A 26252-nucleotide genomic window follows, 5' to 3' on the forward strand; every position below is an offset into this window, starting at 1 on the left:
CACCTATAAAGCATAGCCTCCTAAGGAAAAAAAAAGAACGAGCATATCTTATGTGAACTATCTTTTTATTCCATGATATCTACATAACTCATTGCGTTCTTCTAACTTATACTCTCATCCATTACGATATCAAAAGGATATTTAGGTGTTTTCTAGTTTTCTTTCATGCCCTCTACAATTACACTTATTGCATCATCTAGTTCTTGCTTGGGAAAATAGATCAAATTCTAAGCACACTAGGGTGTACCTATTATTTGGCCAAATAGTATAAAAAATCAAGAGTACTAAAGTACTATGTGAAAAAAAAATTCAAGAATTTTATTTTATAAAGCATTGCATCCAACATAGAAAAACCTAAAAAGTGCTCTAGCATGATGTGAAAAAAATCAGAGTACTCACAACTTGAAGTTCAATTAGTTCCAAAATAGTACATTTAGTACCTGGCCAAAAATAGTATTATTTGAGTCACTGTACTGTGCTTAGACCCTTCATGTCTTTCTAGAGTAATCATAAACAAAAATGATAAAATATAGGGCATTGTTTAATTATAGCCCAAACATATGAATGTATAATCTAGAGTATATCAGTGCTCTTAAACCATGAAATGGGAAAAGCCTGATGGTGTTGCTTTTCCATGGAACATAATTCACAAACATCGAGACATATGATTTCTTGCTCCAAAATCAAGCCACCAAATAGGTTCATCATTTCCCAAGTTTTTTGGATTTCTAGCATTTGGGTAGAAAGAAATAAGGACTTGATGATGGACTTTTTTATATTGACGTTGACATTAATTTTCTTTCTTGCAAAGTTGATTATCTTTGATTTAATGTTGGGTTATTGTACTATCCGCTTGCAAAGCCTCCCTACCTTTTCATGCATTTGGATTCCCAAATAGTATTCCAATAGATATAGTTTCATTGGACTATTCCTCTTGTTGGATTTATCCCTATCCTAATTGGAAGGACCATGATGCTAATTCAAGGAAAATGATGGTGCTTGAAAATTATGAGAATGTCTACTAAGACTTTATGAGTAGTTACCATTGGCTTGGTTATTGCTCCTACGTAAATTATATTCATTACTTGCTCCTTGCATAAGGATTTCAACCATGGGTTCAAAGGTCAGTGGAGCATCTCTAGTGACCATGGCTACACGAATTTCTCATACCTGACCATTTGATGCAAAATGCTTTCCATGCATGCATTGCTGAATATTTTCTCAAATGATAAGTATCATGGTGTCCTTGACATTGAATTTCATTATTTATTGAGGTATTTCATCCCTATGTCCTATTAAGGATGTTTTTGAGTTTGTTGTAGGAAGTTATGACATTCTATCTATATCTACAACAATATTCCAAAATTTATTTAGTAGGAAGATGTTTGCAAGTTTGAATTCCAATTTTCATACTTGTTATCATCCAATTTGGTACTTTGTTTAGAAAATATTATATCATCATGTCATTTTTCCATGTTGAATGAGTTGATACATAATGATGATTGCAAGATTGTGAGTATTAGATATTATTTATTGTCATTGTATAAAACACGCTAGATAAGATAGAACTAAGAACTAATAAAATTGGATCAAGACATAGCAATATTTGCTAAAAATAGTGCAAAATTCTGTTACAAGAGAGAGATTATTTTTTAAAAACAAGATTCATACTTTTGCAAAGTATTACAGAAATAATCAAATGGCTTTACAAGGGAGGAATTTGATATTTTGAATGTCAATGAAGGTTGCGTTAAAATTTGACCAAATCTAATAAAGATATGACCAATTATGGTGAATATAGTGTTGTGCCAATGGGTTAAAAATAGCATGCCGATAGATTCTTACAATAGCATGTCAATAGATGCACTAATTCACATGAATAATGAAACCTAAAAAATGGAAAAAACTACTTAAAAGGAAATGGAAAATATATATACTATAAAAGGACATGGATAATATATATACCTTAAAAGGACATGGATAATATATACTTTTACTATGTAAAATCATGTTTTATATGGACTCAAAACTGTGATGCCAAAATGATCAAGATACGAGGTCCTAAATTAGACTTTTAAAGGTTTGAAAAGCAAGCTACTTTGGGAACCACATTGCCACAACAACCATATAGTATTGATGACTAGATGTCCAAATTGGTTTGTATAATAAGGCTTTTGTGGTGTTAATCATTGAACTAACCTATGAGCTCAACTACCCTAACTACATTTGGTCTATTTGGGAAAATATTAAAAAATTTTAAGCCTAAGAGTAAAATAAAAGAAAAATGTGAAAGATATGACATGGTACATGTGCTCATATGTAGCAATGCAAGGTGTGCTTATGAGGGAAATTGTACCTAGGTGGTACCTAGTAAGCACAGTATGTGATGTAAATGTGTGAGATGTCACCGTGTCACTAGGCGATATATGCTATTAACTAGGCTACATGTGTCTTAGTAAGCTACTAAGAGGTGGTAGTAGGTGCTATTGTGCTTGTGGGCTACTAATGTGGTATTCTACATGGTATTGCCATGAGTCTTGGTGGGTAATGTGACCTAGGGCTTCATGTGTCAAGTAAGCCTTAGGGTCAAGATTTGTGAAGAGAGTGGTGTTGGATGGTGTGGTGGCTTGAGAATCATGAAGAAGATGCTATGACAACCAAAAGAAATAATGGAGCAGTGGTGAGAAGAAACATCATAGAGCTATAATTGCATCTAAGCATGGTCTTAGCAGTATCAATCATGTACAAAAGGAGTTGTGGATGGAGGGGCTAGCAATGCAGTGTGAAATGTGAAGAGAAGGTCTATGTGGGTAGTTGGTCTATAGAGCAACAATTCAGGTGGTTTGATACCACATTTGGTGTCAGGGTTGCATCACAAAGGGTGATTGTTGACTACAATTAAGGCGACTCTATCATTATTCTGACTACAATTGCATCACAAAGGGTGCTTGTTGACTACAAATTGAGGCAACTTTATCATGAAAGGACCATCCAGGGGGCAAATGATGGGTCCAAGCACTAGAGGATCCATCTCCATGTAGGAATTGGGAGGGTTCCATCAACTCATGTGGTTGTCACTAAACGATCCACCACAGTTCAGGAGCTAGAAGGGCCCCATTAGCTCATGTACCTTGCCAGAGATTGCAAAAGGATGTGGAGGAAGATTCACCATTGTTGAGGAGGATACCGTGAGAAGGTGGCTAATGATGGGATTTGGATGTTGATCTATTATTTGTCATCCATAGTTGACAAGAGCTGAGTAGGATATTATTGAATGCTTTAAAGCCTTAAGACTTCTCAAGGGTTATTCAAAGCACTACAATGAAAAAGGAGAAACTTGCACGTGAGGATTTTTCAAAAAAAAAAAAAAAAAGAACATCATCACCTCAACTATTGGCCCACAAATAACCTAAGGGAACTTCATCCAAATGTACTAGTCTCCCCAAAGTAAGATAAAAAATGATTTGAAGAGGAGTAGGCTACGAGAAGCCCCTCTTAAGTAATAATTAGGTCCATAAAATGGGTCCTAGATATTTCAAAAATCGTGACCTAACATATATAACTCAAAATCAAGCATGGTTTGTCATTATAGAGAGATAAAGGAAATTCACGTGCAACAAAAAAAATTGTTTCACATTGTATGAAAACATAACAAATGAAACATTTTTCAATAATCATTGTATTAATCAATGTGTATGCCTTTTTTATTTTTAATGGAATATAAACATCTAGGATTACAAGAATATCATCATTAGCTCATCATCATCATGGACTTATTAACTAACCCTTTGTCGAGTGTTCTTTCTCCTATAACACTTTGTTTGCCAATGCCAAACTCAACATGAAAAGGAATACTCATCATGTCTGCCATTAGAAATTCAGAGATACACCTCCTATCATGGAATCATCAGTATTAAATTGTTATTTTTTGGTTTTGTGAGCCTTTGATATGTGTAGAGCACACATATGCAAAGAAGACATTTCTAACCTCATTTAGAGTCACAAGTATCGAATTGCATATGGAATGCCATAGAGCTCCAACTCCTCAACTTCCATACCTCTACCTTGATGTGGTGTAACCCATGATGCAACTAGATAATATTCCCTTGTTTGAGGTTTTTTAAAGACACTTTGCAAAACTAGCACCCAATATATTCTTAATTTGGAATTTCCAAAACATATATGTATGGTCAAAAACATTTTTTTGTGTAAAGCAAAGTATACTTTGTTCTTAATTTCATCTATACCATAATGCTAGTAGATTTCCATAGCTACTTTCAAGTGTTCTTTGTGTAAATCCTTCATGCCATATCCAATCATACCATGAAATGTGTGCATGTTTTTCTACTTAAGTCCTCTGCACATCACTAACCCTCTAATATGATGCTAGTTATGCCCACCTAGGTATTGTGTTATTACCTTCATGACATTAAATTGTATATTTTGGCTTTAATACAGCAAACCATTTGTAAAAGCATGTGGAATATTGTACCTCCTCGCTCAATACACGTAATCCCACAATGCATTCTTTTTTCAAAAGCTCATCCACCTTAGGTAGGATCCTTTAATTGATATTAGAGATACCTATTGCAACTGTGAACCTTTTACACTTTAATTTTAGAAACCATAGCTTGACTATGCTATTTTTCTTGTTTTGGTCATCCACGCCCTCTCTTGGGTTAAGTAGCATTTTCACTAGCTCATGAAAGATGCCATGTAAAACTAATGTTATAATAAAAAACCAAGAATATATTTAGAAATAGTAATATGAAAAGCTTTGTGAAAATGCATAGAGGTCTACAAAATGATGTTGTAATAGGTTCCATAAATATGCAGAAGCAAATGGCTAGATTAGTATCATGTTGCAAACCATTGGGATATCTATATTTCCAAGTCCTTATAAATATTGTCACTTGGAAATGCACAAATCTATTGTATATGTGAATCTTCAATCAACCTTGAGAAGCTTTGAACATTCAGACACTTGGTGAATAATTTCTATAGAGATAGTGATAGATGCTACATTTAGTCCAATGAAAAAAAAAGTCATAAAACTACCTAATCTCAAGCTGCTAAAATATTCTACATGATGATGATTTTGTATGCCATCACTCCCAGGATGTTAGCTTTTTAGAAACCAAATCATAGCACGTTTCAACTCTGCAGCACATCAATCCACATAGGAGATGCCAATGTACTCTTACCCTGCTTGATTTCTTTCTGGGTTTGCTTGATTGAGATAGTCTATTGTATTTCTACGACCTTAATGCATGCTATTAACAGCTTGAGGGGAGCCAAACTATATTTTATCATGCATAGAACTATGGTACAACCAATCTACAAACACTCATCATACATGCTATCATCACAAAAGCAATTGAAAGAAAATCTTTTTGCCTCAGAAATCATGGAGTAGGCTGCCATTCAACATTATAAGTTAGGAAAATCTTGTGTTTCCACAACCTTAATGCATACTATTGATAGTTTGAGGAGAGCCAAACTATACACATTCATTTGTAAAACAAGGTGGCACAATCACTAAGTCACTGTATTACAATATTGTAAAGTGATAAAAATCGACAGCAAAATAAAATCTTGCAATAACATGCAAAAGGGAAAGACTACATGAGTAAATTGGGAAACAAAAAAGCAAGTGAAAGTAAAATACATTAAGGTAGTCTAAACCACTTTGAATAGGGTTGCTTGACCAAAACACTCATGGAAAAGGGCCATCACCAAAAGCCACTATGAATCCATAGTCCATTAAGGCCACAAGAAAGTAGTATAGTCATAGTATTAGTACATAAGAAGTGAAGAGTAGTATAGTAGTAGTACTAGTACATAACAAGTGGAGAGTAGGTATCTATAATGTATATAATTGACATTATTCTCCCTCTGGAACTCGACACACACACACACACACACTCTCTCTCTCTCTCTCTCTACATGTGTCCATTTAAAAAAGCTCAAAAACAAAGAAATTGCAAGTTGCTTGGCAAGGCAACTACTTGTACCTGCCATGTGGTTGTGTACTATCCACCAAAATTTGAATCGCTACACACACCTTGGAATCCATGACCTCTTTCTTCACTCAACCGTTAAGCTAACAAGCCAATAGTAATGCTCTACTCTGCCACAAAATCTATAATCTAAGAATACTCCTTCATTTTACACTTTGCAAGGAACTCCACTTTCTGCCAGGTACAATCATGTAGTTCGTAGCAACGTGTAGGTCCCCTACTAGTATAAATCTAAATATAATTGAGGCTCTATCTCTCTAGAACTCGACGCTCTCTCTTTATATGTGTCACCTTTAGAAAGCTCCCAAAAATGAGGTTAAAACAAAAAACAAGAAACAAGGGAAGAAGTGGCATGGACGATTTGAGGCAACCAATTACCAAAGGAATCGAATGGCAGTCGATCAGTGCAAGATTGTAACTGAGCATAGAGGTTCAAATGCTTAGCAGTTTCATCGGCATAAGTTCAAAGGAGGCTTTATTTGAAGCGAACAAGTGTTCAAACACTTAAGTGACTAATAAGCAAATTGATCAAGATTCTAGTCATGAACTCCACTTGCCACCAGGTATAATCACATTGTGCCATTAGCAAAGCATGGGTCCCCCACTACTATGCCTTCATATTGGAGACCATGTTTGTATATAATATTTTTTCTATTAATAACAAGGTGAATTACATTCAAAAGGCATGTCCTATTGGGAGATGTAATGTTGTGCAGTGAGACAAGAGGGAGACAAGGGAATGGTTTGACCAATAAATGTAGTTAGTTCCAAAGAGGTTGTGGTGTTAAGGGTTGTTTATCCAAATATGGTCAAGAGTACATCCATGTATAGTGGTTGGGTCATGAATCAATCATGTCATGTTGTAATTTTTCATGAATTCTTGTAGTTGTTTAATGCTTGAGTTTGAGGTGCTGTAGTTTATGTTGAAGTCCCCTATGATAGATGGGGGTGTGTCATGCTCCATGTTTTGTAGTAGTGTATCAACACAATAATGAGTGGTGTTGTTGGTGCTTGGGGAGCCTTGTATATGTTGAGGATAGTGAATTTGTCTCTAGAGCTGTGGGTGAATTTTGCCATCATGCACTCCCACCCTCTATCGTTAATGTATTTTTCCTCCCTTAACTGCATGGCGTCTGTGTAGCAAGTTGCTATGCCCACTCCTAATGCTCTTTCCAAGGAAGTGAATCCTAGCAAGGATAGTGTTGTTGTGCAGCTCTTGAAGGCACAAGATAGACGTGGGTGTGTCATGCTCCATGTTTTGTAGTAGTGTACCAACACAACAATGAGTGTTGTTGTTGGTGCTTGGGGAGCCTTGTATACGTTGATGATAGTGAATTTGTCTCTAGAGTTGTGGGTGAATTTTGCCATCAGGCACTCGCACCCTCTATTTTTGATCTATTTTCCCTCCCTTAGCTGCATGGCGTTTGTGTAGCAAGTTGCTATGCCCACTCTTGATGCTCTTTCCAAGGAAGTGAATCCTGGCAAGGATAGTGTTGTTGTGCAGCTCTTGAAGGCACAAGATTGTTGCACTTAGGAGACTATTGTCATTAAGTATGTCTTGCATTTGAGACTTTAGCGACCGTGTGTTCAGTGATTGGAGAGTGTTGTGGTTCTTATCATGAAAGCTGAAGTTTACTTGCTTTGGGATCCATTGTTGTTATCTTTTTAATAGATCAATTTCTTTGAGCACGTTGATGTCAACTTTGATGTGTTTTTCTTCCAATTTGTTGATCAGGTAAAGATTCCTTGGGTTGCGGACACGTGAAAGAGTCGTGTATGCAAGCCCATGTGCCTTGTTGATGAGGGATGGTTCGTCCTTGTAAAGATGTGCATTCTCATGAAGTGTTTGCTTTCCAGTATTGGAACTAGCAAAGAGGATTGAAATGTAGGATGGTTTTGTTTCTAGGTTTGTGCCCTTGAAAATTTCGTTTACACCATTCACAAGGCCATCTAGTATGTATAAGTTTCCTAAGCAAGTTCAACTATCATTTCTTTTTTCAAGTGCAAGGTATTATGCAAGCCGGCTGTGTCTTTGGGGTTGTTTGGTATGGTTATGTTTTTGTTGCATGTTTTGTGTTTCTTGTCTACTACCTTAAGAACATGTTCATTGCCTTGTAGCAAGTCAAAAACTTCTTTGTTGTGAATATCTTTTATAGTGTTGGTGTAGAACAATGGGGAATTGATTTGTTGTCCAGCGGTTTCCTCATGAAGTTCTCATTCAAGTATGAAATATCTTGTGGTATGTGCACCCCATTTCGTATTTTGTTTAGTATGAGAAGGTATTGGGAATATGTTTGTCACATTGGGCTTTGTAGTCATATTGGAAGACATTGTTTTGCCAGTACGATGTCATTGTTGATGTTGTTGTGGAGCTGTTCGCGTAAAAAGCCTGAGTCTTTGGTTGGTCTTGCTTGGCACAAATCCCCACATAGGAGGACATCTATGCCCCCAAACGATTACAAGTGGTTGTGCTTGATCTCCTGTAGGTGCATGTCTGCTGCAACCAATGCCTGATCAAAGACACTTCGTTGTGAACACAACTAGTTCAAGGTCCTTATATAATTGTGATAACTCATGTAGTTTTTTTGCATAGGCTTGTGTAGTGGCCTGCCATGAGTGGTAAATGCAAGTCTAAGTGAATTGTTGTGCCTAAAATGTTAAATGCTGCTTTGCCAGTGTACGCTAGAAGAACTTTTGGGAGGTCCACATTGGAACTTTCTTTGTGTGAATAATGTCTTAGAAGTGCTTGTACAATAGCACACAATGTAAATGTTTTGCTTGTGCTAGCATTGCCTGTAAGAAAACATGAAACCATTTCTCTTGTTTAACTCTTTTCTTGAGCATGATGTCATCTAGAAGTAGACGTTCTTTGGGGTTGATCTTTCTCAGAGTAATGTAATATTCGTAGTTTGGTTCAAGTCTATATGTTAGCAATGATGTATTGTGGAATTGATTTGGTCTACTTTGGTTTGGCATATCAAGTCCAAGGTCATACTTATATCAACATTGGCAAATTCTACAGTATCTCTAGTACTTGTGGAAGCAACAGTTGTAGTTGATGAAGATGCTTGGCTTTTAGGGATGAGTTTGTTAAATTTGTTCTTGTATATGTCTATGATGTGTTTTTTTTTGTTGTATATATATCGTGCCATGTTGGGGCACCATAGTGGAGACTTGGCTCATTGCCGTGGATCAGAAGGAAGAGAATGCACAACTCTCTATAGTAGTTTTCAAGGTTCTTGGATTCATTATAGTTGTTATATTGGATTTTTAAAGGTTTCTTCCATATGCTGGGTTTTGTTTCAAGAGTTGTGTAATCACTAGCAAAGCTAGCCAAGAAATTGCGTGGAGAAGTGTCATGTTTCAAGTACTTTGCAGTTATGTCATCGAAGAAGATGTCTGTGCTCTTTGGATTCAGCCATTCCAAATTTTCTCTTCATTTCAACAGCAAGGTGCGGTTCTCAACGTTGTTCATATTGATGTATTGGAATTGCCTTGTTGAATTTGTGAGAGGCAAAGATAATGTCAAGTATACTACTTGTTGTGAACTTATGTGTTGTGTATTCAATATTGCATTGCCAACTCTTTTAATGCATTCATTTGCAGTAGTGGCATTTGAAGCTATGCTTTGTGTAAAAGCTTCCTTGACTTCCTCTGATGTTTCCTCGTATATTTTTGTGATGTATGACGTGCAATATGAAGTAGTTCCATGCAGATTTTTAGGATGAATTGAATGTCCATGTTTGCAAACCATAGCTTTGACAAAGTAGGGTTGAAATTGTTTGTGAATATGTCTTTGGGGCTTCTTCTTAGGAATAATGTTGGTTGTGAAATAGATGCTTGCAAAGTGACCATGTACTCTTCCTCAGATAGGTGTACACGCAAGAAACCTACATGGTCCAACAAGAGTCTGCATTCTTCCAAGAGAGTTGACTTTAAATGTTTCATGTTGTTCTTGAGGATGCTCATTTTGGAGTCACTTGTGACAAGTGATAATATGCATGTGCTCAAAATTGGCATTCAAGGAAAGCCAAATCTACATTTTCCTTTTTCCTTGAAGCATGTCTTGCGATGCTTGTGCATTTGGATTTTGGTTTGCTCTAGTGGGAATAATGACATGTCTGTTGAGATGTACTTGTCTACAAAAGTCTCAATGTCATTGTTCGTTGCAACTCCGAGTGTAGGTACATCATTAATCCACAAAAGCCCATGATTATGTTGGCTTCCTCTACTTTGGAATTCAATCACGTAGAAGAAATCAGTGACTACCCAAAATGCTAACTTCTTTTTTAGTAAGTTCTTTAAAGCTTGGAACTTGTGGACATAGTATTAAGCTGTTGTTAATGGGTTTGAACGAATAAGATCACGGGTATCAATTTTGGCATTGGTGTGTTTCTCTTCTTGTGATGTTTTGCTCAGTTTTTAAGTTAGTCCATCAGTGATGGTCACCACAACTTCTCTACTACCAATAGCATTATGAAAAAGGTAGGCGGGCCAAGCTGGCACAACATTACAAATAGGTTCTTCTTCAAATGGTATTGTAGTCCACCGATGCTCATAGATGAGTGAAATCTTGATATCCTCTATTGGATTGCAACAATTTTTATATGTTTGTGTCCAGAAGTGCATCTTTGACATGTATTCTTCTGCCCTTGGTTTGGGCTTTGCACATGCAAACCCAAGTGGAAGAGAGACTTTGTCACACCAGTTTTTTCATTGGTTTGAAGAAAAGGTTTTCTATACAGAATAAACGACGAAGAACATTGAGAAGTTCCTAGCATGCAATGTCTGAGTACCATGTGTGCTCAGGAAGGCTATATTGTCGTTCGAAGTAGTCGTCCTCAATAACCTCACAGCTGTAGCCCACGGAGCTCTGAGTCCACCAACTACATCACCTCCAAACAATATCCTCAACCTAGATCAACCTGCAATGATGCCCTAGATGCCAAAGCCTCAACAACCAGAACCTATGTTCATGTCTGTAAGATCCACCTTCTGCTCCGATCTATAACTGCTGCAAAATAAGCTCCCACATCATCTTGTACAACTCATCCATAGGAGTCAGCCCATCTAAAACAATGAAGGCATGCTCCAATAGAGACCACCTCTCTAGCACACACATAAGAAGCTCTGTCTTCCCACGTCCATCCCTAGCTGCACTGCCTACATCACATCAAACAAAGGTGACCTCTCATGGCTCCTCCATCTGCAAACACGCAGTGCCAGCCAACTCATGGGACACACTGACGAAATGTTGTCCATCACAAAATCTCCACAAGATTCCATTAGCACCTTGTAGATTCTGACTCATTGCACCGTGACACGTGGAGGATAGCATCCTCGGTCATGACGACCCTAGGTTTAGCCAATGGTTAAGCTGATGCCACGTTGCAACCCTAACCTCAGTCACCTCATCCACTCTCAGGGTTACCACTGTGGTCACATCTTGCCCATGTGGCAGTCTTATTGCCATGTCACCATTGGCCCTAGTTGCCACATCACCAGGACCTGTCAATTGCCATGTCACTGACATGTAGCAATGCCACATCACCAGGACCTATCAATTGCCATGTCATTGACATGTAGCAATGCCACATCATCAGTGGTCCCATCAGCACTGTCCAGCCAATAAATTACCACCTCAGCATTGACATGTGGCAACACAGTGCCATGTCATCATGTGCCTCCTTAGCACACTTTGTCTCACAGGCACCTTTTTGTAAGAGCAAAGACTGTTTTAGTAATTTTGGGACAATTCCTTGATTTTGGGATTATAGGCCATGCTCGAACTCAAGTTCGAGCATAGCAGGAAAGTAATAGTGAATTTTCTATAACATTGGGACTTGGAATTGTCCCAAAATTAGTAAAACATCCTTAGCATATGACTCATAGTGCCACCTTAGCATAAGTGTTTCATAGGCACATTGTGCTCTAGCATATGCACCATCCAGCCACATCATCATTTTGATCACCCTCTTGGGATCAAAATTTGGCCATCCTTTTGGGAGCCATAACTTTTTATCCAGGTGGAATTTTGTGGTGATCCAAAAAGCAAAAATGATTGCCAAATTGTGCTCTATGCACTAAGCACCTCAGATCTGCCATCTGACATTTTCATAGGTCAGCATCATTGAATCTTGATCCTCGAAACCAACTTTAGATCCATTACAGCGCACCTAGCACATAAAATGAACAAACTAAAATTCATTTTGCTGCATTTGACGCTTTAACATGTAGTCTAGCTATAGACTAGCTCAGATTTAGAGGAGATCCAACTCCACCAAATCCAAGTCAGCCATTGCGACATTACCTGATTTGTTTCCACCGATATCAGTCCCTTCATTTCTATCATCCATGTACACATTCACACACTGACACCAGCTCAGTCCCTTGGCATTTGGTAGTTCATCACTCAGTGTAACACTTGGCAGAGTTATCCCTCTCTTGGATTCAGAATTGCTGCACATTTGCACACACATATGCCACCCATGTACAATCATTTCCATTGACTATTTTTGGCATTAGTTCTTGCACATACATCAGCCTTGTACATCCTCTTGACTACTCCCGACACGTAATCATCACCATTATGTTACAGACTTGATCCTTGGCACATTGCAATTCTTCCACCATGACTTGGTTTTGACAGTTGAGAGTAAGCCCACCAATGGCAGCTTTCCCACAGTGTTCTCATGGGTAGACACTCTTGCTGGTGCATGGGTAAGCCTCTTGGATAGAGCACTAGATCCGCCTCCAGCATGAAGTTATTCACATCACACAGTTGATGATACACCAATCATGACTCCGAAATGGAAAGAGAACCTTCTTCGACCATTCATTGCAACAGGGTATGCACTAGTGTATGATGCCGGCTCGAGCCTCCGATGCAGATTCTCCGCATGTTAGCATGGATCAACCCATAGTTTCTGATCATCCACATTCCTCGATAAGCCCTCACATGAGGCACACTTCTTTGTAAGCCTCAGCATGAGGCACATTTGGCAGTAAGCCCGTAGCATGAGCCACATTTGACAGTAAGCCCTTAGCATAAGGTAGTCCCATCTACATCAGCACAGTCTGATTTTTGTGATGTACAATCATCACATTTATGCATCCATCCGACTCCATCTTTTGACATAGATGCTACGGATACTTAGCATGAGTTTAGTTATGATCATTAGTTTTTCAGCAGCAGGTAAGTCCTCAGTACGAGGCACTCACATCTCTAGCAGCATGCAGAGATTTATGCCACAGCGCATTCACCTCTTTAGATGATTTTATTTTAGCATCAATCCCTTGTTCTTTAACCTCTGATACATAGGATACCATGGACAATTTCCATGAGTAGTTCAAATTAGCACATCTGTCTTTAGGACATTCCAGCATCGGCTCAGTCATGCCGCATTGCACGACCCTTGGATCCAATAAGCACCCCCACCTCTTTCAATCAGCGGATCATTCCTCAGCATGAGGATACCTATGCATCAGTGTGGTCCTGCCCTAGTGCAATGGAAATCATCAGGTTTAGCCATAGCACAACCTGGGGAGACTTAGTGTTTCAGCATGCACTAATGGCTGTCATATATAGTCCATACTTGATGCAGATCAGTGGTTGGTGGATTAAAGACTTTAGATTAGTCCCGACATCAACATAGGCAACTCATTCGCTTCAGAGACATCCTATGCATTTTCAGTAATATTTCAGGATTCTAGACCTTGAGCCTATGATAGATGCTACATCCCATGCCAATGGATGTTTAGCCATCCACACATTAGACGACCTCCAGCTCATGATAGTTGAGCATGCAGGTTGGACAGGTTCCTATACCTTGTCATTTGTATAGGCCTCTTCTTCCGCAGAACAGTGTATCATACCTGCATCTTCAACCCTATATTTTCAGCCCCTAGATCACTCTGTCCACTCCGACTATGTGGTCTTCTACAATCCCGCATCATACGGCAGAGGTTACTCTATTGTAGCATACCTCCGCCATTGCTGTCAGTTTTTTTGGGTTGGTGACACTCTTGTATGTCATAACTTACTGGATCACATCGTCATAGCTACATCGACTAGCTTTAGATCCAAATGCCTATTCTCCAAAGCAGCTGCATAGTCCACAGCCACTTGTGACATGTTCAGATTTGACATGTTCAGCATGCAGCCATACACACTGTTCTTCATGCAGTCATCTTTTGATCAACTAGTCTTTGATCCAGGCGGGCATCTTGCTTCGTTCCTCTTCCCTTCAGCTTATTTTTTGGGCTTTGTTCCTGAAGGCGAAGGATGACCCACAAGTTAAGAGGGGGAGATCCACGTTATGTACATGATCGTAAGTTGTACTCATTGTACAGTCTTCTGCTGGATAGTCACTATGCTCACGTATATACATACTACTCTGATTTCTTTCCAGTTTTTTTGGATGCTATCATACGCACTAAACGAAATCCACAAACAAGTCTTGTACATGCACCGTGCAATTTAAGAGGGGGTGTTGAGGATGGTGTAAATTGCACCATACCTCTAGGGCATTAGGGGCAAACCCTAACCCTAATGCTAAGGGGTTCACATGTATATCTTCATGTTCATGTTCATGTTCATGTTCATTACAACTTAGTGTACATGTAGCTCTCTCTCTCCCTCTCTCACTTCTTCTAACATTAGGGAACACTTGTAAGTGGTTGTTAAATGCAGTGGAGAAAGTATAGAGACAATCTTACACAAGGTACCTTGGTTCCGTAGCCCAATCAAGCCATTTGGTTTGTGAAAGTTGTCTTCAAGGCATCTCTTGTTGGGTCATCAAGAACATTAGCAAGTATGGTAAAATTGAAGACACATATACTACCTTTAGCTTTTAGGAAGGAGACATTTTTCAGCACATACATAACCGTCCCTTCTTCATTGAACTCTTGAATCAATTGGGTAAGTGTGAATTTTCGTTCATTCATGAATAACAACTACAATAGTAAAGATGAAACAGACTTCATATGAGAATGCTTCGCATATATTGGTTGCACCAAATAAGTTGTCAAGGGTAGGTATAACTTACTATAGCTCCATCCTGATCTCGAGGACCATCCTCAATGATAATTTGGTCAACCATTCCATCCTCAATGCAAACTTTGATGATGACAATGGCTAGTGTCCCAACAATGTGTGCTACGTTCCAATTGCAAAGGTTGATAATTGCCGAGCTGCCCAAGGCACATAAGTGCAAAGAGAATGATCTGGTAGTGATTGAGGGTTTCCTTTGAAAGGCTCTCCTCTAATGATGCATGTAGTTGCATCAACAAGCAAAGAGAATTTAGAGGTTCCTCCTTCACTTGAACCACACTTGCTCCCACTATTTTATAGAATTCTCCAACTTGCAAAAAGTTCCACAAATTGATGAATGTAGGTGGAGGGTATGAGCAATGTAATAGTATGGGAACAATGTTTGTGTCTTAAGTCACCCTTCAAAAATACTAGATATTTGGCATTTGTGACTTTGTATGTTCCACACTTACATAATAACTTCCCCTCAAAGAAAAACCTATGTGGTGCACATTCAAATAGTTATGCCTAGTAACACCAATTACCCCCCCTACAAAGTTCTCTTTGCTTGGAATAAGGGCTTTGGCATTTGGAGGAAAATCATGGGATGGTGGTTGCAAATTGTTATTGTCATTAGGTCCATTGTAAGAATTTACCTTCTCACCATCTTGTTTCAACACAATTTGTTTGCTAGCTGCACTTAAACATACAACTACAAATAAGGTATTCAATCATTACAAGCGAAAATATAATTAAAATGTGTTGAACAAGAGAAGTTTGGAGTCGCAATGCACAATCATAAGCACCAGTTTCAATTTGTCTTTAAAGAAGAAATTTACATGCCATCAATAATAAACCTTTTCATATTCTAAGAGACTTACATATTAACATCAAATGTAGTATGGAAAGAAAATCCCAAAGGCCATAGCTTTATAATATTAATGATGACTACAATTTCAAAGCTATCATAAAAGTAGAATAAAATAACCATTTCAACTTCTCCTCATCAAGTTAGTCTACACCTAAAGTCAACATACTCCGGGTGTGTTCATACGAGCTTCTTCACTAATAGCAAAGACAAAACAAGCTATCAAAACTTTGCACTTTATTAAGGAAGAAATGGAAAAGAAGATAAAATGTGCTCACCTTGGGCATAAGCCTCTTTAGCTCTGTTTGGAACGAACCCCTTAATGATCGTTTGGAAGAAGATTTCTTGATTGGCAAAATTTTGAGCAAGTTCTCCTTGGGGGGCCTGCTTGGAGAAGCAATTGGTACTAGAGTTGAAGGTCGACTAGGTGGAAAGGCTGTTTTTTCCATATAAGAACATGCGGATTTAGCAGCAGAAGGACCTAAATAGCATACTCAAACAATAAACGAGGCTTAATTTAGAAAAACGGCCGAATAAAGGAAGGCAAGTCTCTGTAGTGACAATGCAAAACAATGATTTGCAAACACAATTGAAGGGAAACTGTCTGTTCGCAAATACGGCAGAAGCTTTGTTGAGGACAATGGCATCTGCTATCAACTGGAACACATCAAATGAAACCAAAATCCACGAATACGCAAAGTGACGGTCATTAACATTGGGCGACAACTATATTTCTTCGTTGACAAACACCTTGATTAAGAACAGATGGACTCGTCCCCCCCCCCCCCAACTAACTTCTCTGAAACAAATACTGCTATCGTAAAGCGTATGATAACAAAAAATCGCTGCGATAAGAATGGAGAAGAGTTGAGATACAGGTGAAGAGGATCATACTATTGAGTTCCCCATACGCGTTTACAACCACCACGTTTTCTTGGATGTTTGTGTCATTGTATAGAGCAGTCGACTTGCCAGAGGCTGGTGTCATGGGAGACTAGACTGATGCAGGAGTCACCTTGTCAGACGTTGGTGTCACGAGAGACTGGGGTGCATCAGGACAAACTTTGGCAAGTCCTGCGAGTAAGAACAACCAACGTTAGTGCATCGTTGAAAAAATACACGCTACACAGCATAACTGCTAGAAAACAGAAAGCACAGAAAACAATCATCACTCCGGGAGGCAAGGGCGGTAAGCAGTCGAAGAATCAATCATATGACGGACTTCAAGATAATCGCGAGGAGAGCTACACTGCACAGAGAAGAAAGCCACAATAGACGCATCCAATGAAATGCATGCAGCCGACACAAACAGACACAGAATTGGCACTTCCCACCTCACTATTACGTGATGGCGTAGTCAGGTGGGAAGTGTTGGAGTGGAATTCCGTGATTGGGTAGTGAGGTGGGAAGTGCCAATTCTGTGTCTGTTTGTGCCAATAAGGGTAGTTTCACAAGCAGGGGCTAATAGAAGAGAGGAAGAGAAGGATTGTCTGGCCGTTTGAAATGGGTGTCCAGTGGCTCACAAGAGAGCTACCGCCTTAGCACATGGATGGGGCTAGCATGGCTTTAGGATGGGAATCTTTTTGTCAACATTACTCCCGTCCTAAGCCAAGTGGTCTAGGATGGGTTTAGGATGGGAATAACCACTTTTTCTCCCATGGCCTCAAGACCCTGGAACCAGAATGGGATCCCCTTTTTTAGGGATTTGAAAGCATGGAATGATGGCATGTGTCCTTGTCCCCACCTCCTAAACACATGAAATGATGCCATGTGTGCTCTCCCACCTAACCCATCCCTAGTTCTTTCGAGCGTTACCACATGGTGGGAAGGGAATAGGAATGAAATACATTTGAACATGGTTGGGACCACTTTTTCCCATTCCTATCATATTTCCTCCCATGTGCTAAGACCCTTAGTACCGTGGTTGGACTCTAAAGCTATGTTTAGGGGGGCTTAGGTTCGAATATTGGCAAATCATGCTGATTAGCAGATTTTCACCAGACCACACTTTCGGGTGGCATATTGAGGTCGCCCGATTTTTCTCGTTTACCTGGTGAGTTCTGCCAGACCACACTTTTGGGTGTCATATTGAGGCCGCCCGATTTTTCTCATTTACCTAGTGAGTTCTGCCTACTAGACCACACTTTCGGGTGGCATATTGAGGTCGCCCAATTTCCCTTCTTTACTTGGTGAGTTCTGCCCGCCTGATCACATCGTCGGGTGGCATACTGAGGCCACCGATTTTTCTTGTCTATCTAGGAGTGACTCTCTGCCACCTCAGCACATCCTGGATGTCTGCCAATCTGGAGGCGCCGCGTGTGAAACCCGCGTGTAAACTGACCATTCCCAGATTTCCGGGGCAGTTAAGTACAAATTTCTGTGTTTGGGGAACAGTTGCTAATCTAACATGTAAATCCATGATGCTATTCCTCTGCTGGGTTTCTCTTTCTTCGTGGACGCTATCTTTCGACAGAAGGCAAGCTCACAGAGCATCAAGCTGCACGCCTACAAGCTCGTATAGGATTTGCCTTCCGGCTAGGAATACGACAGTAGCCTTTGGTAAGCGCAAGGGCCAGGTCCTGAGATACAGTTTCCAGTGGAATAACCTTGCAGACAAGGTGTTAAGCGATGTTGGAACCAGTAAGCCCTGTCTTGCACATGTGTTAGATGAGCATTATCCCGTTGGCCTTTCGTATTGCTCTCCTGAAAGCTTGAATCAGGACATCCTCGGTGAGCTGGGTCCACAGACAGATTTGGCTTCCTATGCCTCGCTTTTGAGGCGTTGCAGCAGTGCCAAGGCCCTGTCTGAGGGTGAATTTGTTCATGAACACATGACCATGCGTGGATATTCGGGCAACGTATTTCTAAGCAACCTTCTTGTTCAAATGTACAACAGGTGTGGGAAACTTAAGTATGCACGCGCTGTGTTTGACAATATAATCTATCGGAATCTGTATTCTTGGACTATTATGATCACTGCGTGTGCTCAAAACGGGCATGGGAGGGAGGCTCTAAAATTGTTTGCTCAAATGCAAGCTGAAGGCTTCGAACCAAACATGGTCACCTTTATCTGTGTTTTGGATGCCTGTGGCAGTGAAGCGGCCTTAGAAGAGGGTCAAGAGATCCATGCTTCTATTGTTTGCAATTGTTGGGAGTCGGATGTCGTTGTGGGGACATCCGTCGTCAATATGTATGGCAAGTGTGGAAGGCTAGATGAGTCGAGGGCTGTGTTTGCAGAGATGCCAATGCGGAATGAGGTCTCCTGGAATGCCATGATTGCAGCTTGTGCCAAGAATAGCCATGGCAGGGAGGCTCTACAATTGTTTGTTCAAATGCAGGCAGAAGGTCTCGAGCCAAACCAGATCACGTTTGTCTGTATTGTGGATGCTTGTGGCAGTGTGGCAGCCCTAGAAGAAGGTCAAGAGATCCATACTGCTATTGTCGGCAACGGATGGGATTGGGATGTTGTTGTGGGGACAACCCTCATTAATATGTACGGAAAGTGTGGGACCTTGGATGATTCAAGGGCTGTGTTTGCAGAAATGCCCCTGCAGAGTACAGTCTCCTTGAGTGCCATGATCACAGTGTGCGCCCAGAATGGGCACAGCAAGGATGCCCTAGAACTGTTCAATCAAATGCAGGCCAAAGGCTTGAAGCCAGATGAGGTCACTTTCATCTGTGTTTTGGATGCATGTGCCAGAATGGCAGCTTTAGAAGACGGCCAAGAGGTCCATGCCACTGTTGTTGAAAATGGATGGGAGTCAGATGAGGTTCTGGGGACTGCCCTTGTCAATTTGTATGGCAAGTGTGGGAGCGTAGATGATTCTAGGGCTGTGTTTGCAGAGATGCCTCTGCAACATTTTGTCTCCTGGAGTGCTATGATGGCATCATGCGCTCAGAATGGGCATGGCAAGGAGGCCCTACAATTGTTTGGTGAAATGCAGGCTGCTGGTGTGCAGTCCAACAAGATCACCTTTATTTGTGTTTTGGATGCATGTGCCTGTGTTGCAGCATTACAAGAGGGTCGAGAAGCTCATGCTACTATTGTTGGCTATGGATGGGACTTGGATGTTGTTATGGGGACAGCCCTCGTCAATATGTATGGCAAGTGCGCGAGCCTGAATGATTCAAGGGCTGTATTTGCAGGGATGAGGCTGCAGAATGTATTCTCCTGGACTGCCATGATCGCAGCTTATGCCCAAAATGGGCACTGCAAGGAAGCCCTGCAATTGTTTGGTCAAATGCTGGCCAAAGATGTAAAGCCTGACAATGTCACCTTCCTCTGTGTTCTCACTGCATGCAGTCATGCAGGTCTGGTTGCTAAGGGGAAGCAATACTTTGCCTCTATGAGTCAAGATCATGGCATAGCCCCATCTATGCAGCATTACTTGTGCATGGTTGATCTTCTTGGCCGGCAAGGACTATTGGAAGAGGCAGAGAACCTGATCATCAGTATGCCATTCGAACATGTCACTCCAGCATGGTCAAGTTTGCTTGCATCGTGCAGAATTCACAGTGATGTAGAGAGGGCTGTGCGTGCTGCAAAATTTGTTTTTGAGTTGGATCCAAGGAACCCTTCACCATATATATTGCTAGCAAACATCCATGCAAATGCAGGTAGGTTGGATGAAGTATCAAAAGTGAGAAAGGCAATGATGGATAAGGGTGTGAAAAACGTGCCAGGTCGCAGCTTTATAGAGGTGAATAATAAAGTGCATGAGTTTGTTACGGATGCATTGCATCCTCAACTGGAGGATATACATGCTGAGTTGCAGAGATTGAGTAGGCAAATGGAGGAGGCAGGATATTTACCTGATACAAATTTAGTGCTTCATGATGTGGATGAAGAAGAAAAAGAGGACGTCCTTTGCTACCACAGTGAGAAGCTGGCCCTTGCTTTTGGGCTCATATCTACCCCCCCAGGAAGACTCATTCGTATCACCAACAACCTCCCAGTGTGCTCAGATTGTCATTCTGCCATCAAATTCATATCCACGGTGGTTCGACGCAAAATAATTGTGAGGGATGCAAATTGCTTTCATTACATTGAGCATGGAGTATGTTCATGTGGTGATTATTGGTGAGATCAATTTTAAACAGGTGCCTAAAGCCCTTCTCTCTCTTTCAAGGTTGAGAATAGATAACACCAGTCACATACACTTACCAGAAAGATAGGGAACTATATTGACACTAAATGCATGGCGAGAGGACAAACATTTGGGCGCAAAAACAAGGTGCCCATGAGAAGGCTTTCCATTAATTTGTCCTTGTTACAATCCCATATCACAAACCTCCTTGCCTTTGGTGTCATCTTGCCAAGATGGAATCGTGGTAGGTTTGCACAACGACGAGAAATCTGTCTTCTGTCTTTTGAACTGGTACATTTTAGAGACAAGAAGATTGCAAACATGCAAGTTATCTGTACTTGATCTATTAACCTCTTCCTCGTGGCCTATAATGTCAGAGTACGAGGGCCAATGCCCCACATTTACGTGACTTGGATGAGCAATGCTACTAGTGGGGCCAGTTTGAGTTGTTTTCATGTGTGAAGTGGAGCAGGACTTGAAAGGTACTGGAGGTGCAAGATCATGAACTTGATGATGAAGACATCTTTGATCGGAGTTTCTCTTCAATAGAGTAGATGTGTGACCATGATGTGTCATTGAGAGGGGGTATGTGAATATGAGGGTCAACACCCTGGGGACGCCCCCCACTTGAGCACCCCAAACAGAGTTGAACATCCAACTGAAGGCAACATTTGACCTTTTCTGGATGACATAGTGAGACAATCCTACCAGCAACAATAGTTCAATAACAAAGAAATAGATGGTGAAAAGCTTCGGGGCATAGCCAGAAGGCATCCAGTAGTAAAAGCCAAGGTGACCATTAACCAAAATCTGGCAGTGCATCAAACAAAGTTTAGCCATTAGCAACAAAAGTGATGAGCAGAAGCAAACAGATTGAATTGACAAAGAAGGCGGAGTGTTGGAATCAATACCTAGAGCTAACAGTTAACTCCATTGGGTCTGGAAGCGTCCAAAACAACTTGTTCAGACTGCAATTCCAGTTTTTGTGAAAAGTCTATGTGTGGAAATTTTGAGAAGAAAATGTGACGTGCAGGTTGTCTTTAAAATTGTTGTGAAGGTTTTACTAAGAGAGAGAGACACAATCTGGACCATTGATCCAGGTTGAATGAGATGATGTGTGGCATGGGGGATCCTCCTTTTCACCTCTCCAAAATGTATGAATTTCTTATAGCATCTATACCAAAGGGCAACCACATGCACCATTTAGGCCACATTGACTCTAACTATGCTAGTACTCTCAGATCTTTTTAATCGTCATAAAGCCAACATGCCCATAAGCACTCTTTGTATTTTGGAGTAGACACTACCCTTGCCCATCAAATGAGGTAAGAGGCAATACCCTCGGTATTTCATCGCCATCTTTTGAAGAAATGCCCTCATTGCCCATGGAGGAGGTTATTACGCCTCACTAACAAAAGAGAAGGTGTTGCTATCCTCGATAGCCATGCAACTTTGTAAAAACCCAATTGGTTCTATGTGCAAACTGCTTGAGCGCCTTGCATTTACCATTGTGTGATGGTGAACAAAGTAGAAAGCAGATGGTGAAAGTGTCATGACCTTTCTAATCATGTCACACATAAGAAAATAAGCGACTTCAAAGAGTGAAAACCACACTAACCATCAAGTATATCATTCAAACAGATCCCATCTTGTACATGCCCGAGATACAAAGACATTAACGTTGTAATATAAGAAAGCATGATTATAGATAGCCAATGTAACTCTTTCCAACTGTTACATTGAGGGAGCGGTTGAGAATCATGGTTTGTGGAACACTCCCTAGAGGTTAATGTAAGTATTTGCACATGGTTCTCACGCAAAGCCTCACATTGAAAGGTCACGGCTTCATAAATGGTCTCACATGGAGCAAGCTTAATGTATTATGTGGTGAGGGATACAAACAAGTGTGTGTATATGGATGTACACAACTGTGTGGTGTATAACCCATGAGGGTGGAGCTCTTGGTTCTACTTAAAGAGCCTAAAAGAGTCTTTAACATACAAGATTCCTAAAGTTTGGATAGCCAAGGTCTCATATTATCTTATGGTATTATCTTCTCTCTCTTTCAATTATTCCCACTTGTCACTCACTCACTGAGCTTTCCTTGTAAACTTGGATTCTAGGATTTTTTACAACTCTAAGTACACCTATTGAGACAAGGCACAACATGTAGTAGTTGGAAAGAACTATTTTTAGATAGTACATCATTTTAACAAATTGGTAAGCTCATCTGCTTGATGACATAGCCAAAAATAATTATTTGCTGCTTTTCATCGCTCAATGGTTGGTTTGGATCTAAATTAGAGTAGCATGTCCCTATGCTCACATGCACTTTCACATCATCACATTTCCTGAAACCCGACCCCACCTTCAGTTCAGTGAGCAGATTCCAGAGTGTTTAGAGGCATTGGCCGATTGATCAAAGGGCAGATTGCACAACATTTGATTTTGCACTCATATGCCACCATTGTAAAGCCTATTGGCTATTTTCTAGCATTGTGCACATTATTTTGAGCCTTGTAAAGCAACTTGGCTATTCCTGCGTCATTTGCTAAATAAGCCTTGTAACTGATTGATATGTATTACATTTGTTCTTCACCAGCAGTTCAGATTGCACCTAATACAAATAGTGTTTTGTAGTTGAATCAAACAGTGATTTTCACAGGTACTTTGAGTACATTTCTTGCACCATGTCTTCGAATAGCAACCTCAATATGGAGGCATCTGCTAAGCTAGACAACTCCAATTATGGCACATGGAATACCAAATGGAAACCATTCTTGTACTTCAAGACAAATGGGAGTATATTGATGGGTCTACACCTAGACCATTTGATAGTACAGCAACAACTTTCACCATTGCCGCACCACAAGTAGAAGGTTCTACAACTACATCAATAGTGTCCACACCTGTAACAGATCTTGCCATTGCCCAAGCAAAGGTAGAATGAGACAAGAAAGACAAATATGCATATCATTTGATCAAATAGAATGTGCAAGATGTCATGCTAGGATAGCTCAACATAGTGAAGACATCCAACGAAGCATGGGATATGTTTGCTGCTCTTTAGGAGTCCAAGAACACATTCAAGATTCTCATTGTGAGAAACAAGATCAACCAGAGTTTCCATAATAGCAATGAAACTTGTCATGCTTACGTACTCAGAAACAAGGATTACAACAATTAACTCAAAGTAGCAGGAGAGACTATGGATCCTGTAGAAATGGTTCAAGTCATCTTGAATGGACGAGGAGAGGGATACAAGAATTTGCTTAGAGGATTTCCATTCAATGGCAAATTCCAACACTAGAACAGCTACAATTAGTGTTACTTGGTGAAGAATTGAGGACTCAAACCATTCAACCACGCAAAGGTACGCAAAGGTCATTCCAATGATCAAGCATTCAAAACTTCAGATAGAGGTAAAGGTAGAGGTAGAGGCAGAGGTTAAGCATCTCAGCAAAGCCATCATCATCAGCGTCAAAGTAAAAATCAGCATCAACATCCACAACAGCATCAGCATCCAAGACGAATTTGTTGAGAAACCATCTCAACATCATGTGTTAGATATTGTCATAATGGCTTCGACTTGATCGTCCACCACGGTGATTTCCTCTTCCACGAAATTCCCTCTATTGCTACTAGATTGACCTCCTTGGTTATACTACTTTTTGCAGCAATCTCTTTCATAGTGTTCAAACTTATGACAGTTTTTGCACTGAATGTTTGACAAATTGATGGATACATTTCCTCTTCGTTGAAATCTACCCCTATTAGAATAATTTCCTCTTGGATGTTGATGCTAATGTTGCTGCGGATATACTAAGGTTGATGAGATGCTCTACCTCTGCCTCTACCTTTGCTTCTGTATGAAGTTGTGAATGCTCTGAGATTCTCCACCTCTGCCTCTACCTTTGCTTTTGTCTAAGGTTGAGAATGCTTGATCATTGGAATGACCTTGCATGCTTCAATGGCCTGAGTCCTAAGTTCTTCACACCAAGTAACATTGAATGTAGCTCTTCTAGTGTTGGAATTTTGTTGGAATTTGCCTCTAAATGGCAATACTCTAGACTAGAGTTATGTATCCCTCTCCTAGTCTATTCAAGATTATTTGAACCATACCTGTGGGATTCATAGTCTCTCCTACTGCTGTGAGTTGATTGTTGTAATCCTTGATTATGAGTGACCACTTTCATTGCTATTGCAAAAACTTTGGTTGATCTGGTTTCTTAGTGTGAGAATCTTGAATGTGTTCTTAGACTCATAAAGAACTGCAAACATATCCCACGCTTCTTTGGATGCCTTTACTGCGTTGAGCTACCCAAGCATGACATCTTCTACATTTTGTTTGATCAAATGATGTGCATATTTGTATTTCTGGTCCCATTCTACCTGTGCTCTGGTAAAGACAAGATCTACTATAGGTGTGGACACTATTGGTGTAGGTGTAGACCCTTCTACTTGTAATGCGACAATGGTGGGAGTTGATACTGGTTCACTGGATGGTCTAGGTGTAGACCTATTGACATAATCTCATTTGTCTTGAAGTACAAGTCTCTAAGCCAGCATGAGCTCCTCCTCTTGCTTTTCTACATACTCTCAAAGCCTCACCATCTAGTCCAACAATTGTCTTAAATATTTCACTTTTAGTTTTTCAAGCAATCACCATATCGATTAAACTTGAAGGAAATATTGTTGCCTTCCTGACTTCAGATCCACGTGAACTCATTTCTTCTTCCTTCCCCTCTGCCATCTATAAAAATTACAAAAGCTTGTGAGATTAATAGGTTATCGTTAAATCTAATGCTTTGTAAAAGAAAAGTAAAGGGTCATACCAGGATATATGTTCGTGATTTCTTTTCATAATCATGTGACAAGAAGATCATCCATGTCATCATCTGCAATGATCTGTGCATCACCTTCGTCTTTATCCTGGGAGCCATCAAGATCTTCCATGTCATCATCTCCAATCCTCTTATGTTCCACCTCTTTCTTGTAGCCGACAGTTAGATCAGCTTGCAAGTGAAAGTGTGCCATGCAAGCCTTTCTTTTAATAATATTAGTGGAATATCCTTTTCTGAGAAGATCTTTGAAAAGATATCCCATCCATATAATTAGGGAGTAATTAGGTGACCTACCAATTAGGTGGTTGCAAGTATTCCAGCATAGTAATCAAAAGTCCCTCTTATGTTATGTTTTAGGGAGTGGTCAGGATATGGACTCCGCATGCATAATAGAATGATTCA

At 40.1% G+C, this 26252-nt stretch overlaps 1 pseudogene; it reads left to right on the forward strand.

Moving 5' to 3' along the window:
• The first annotated feature begins 16921 nt into the window (after nucleotides 1-16921).
• LOC147892573 (pentatricopeptide repeat-containing protein At1g11290, chloroplastic pseudogene) lies at nucleotides 16922-21725 on the forward strand (annotated as a pseudogene).
• Nucleotides 21726-26252: the final 4527 nt, after the last annotated feature.

The sequence above is a fragment of the Dipteris shenzhenensis genome, chromosome 16 (assembly GCF_047967505.1).
Source record: "Dipteris shenzhenensis isolate YYH24624 ecotype China chromosome 16, Dip_SZ_1.0, whole genome shotgun sequence".
NCBI lineage: Eukaryota > Viridiplantae > Streptophyta > Polypodiopsida > Gleicheniales > Dipteridaceae > Dipteris > Dipteris shenzhenensis.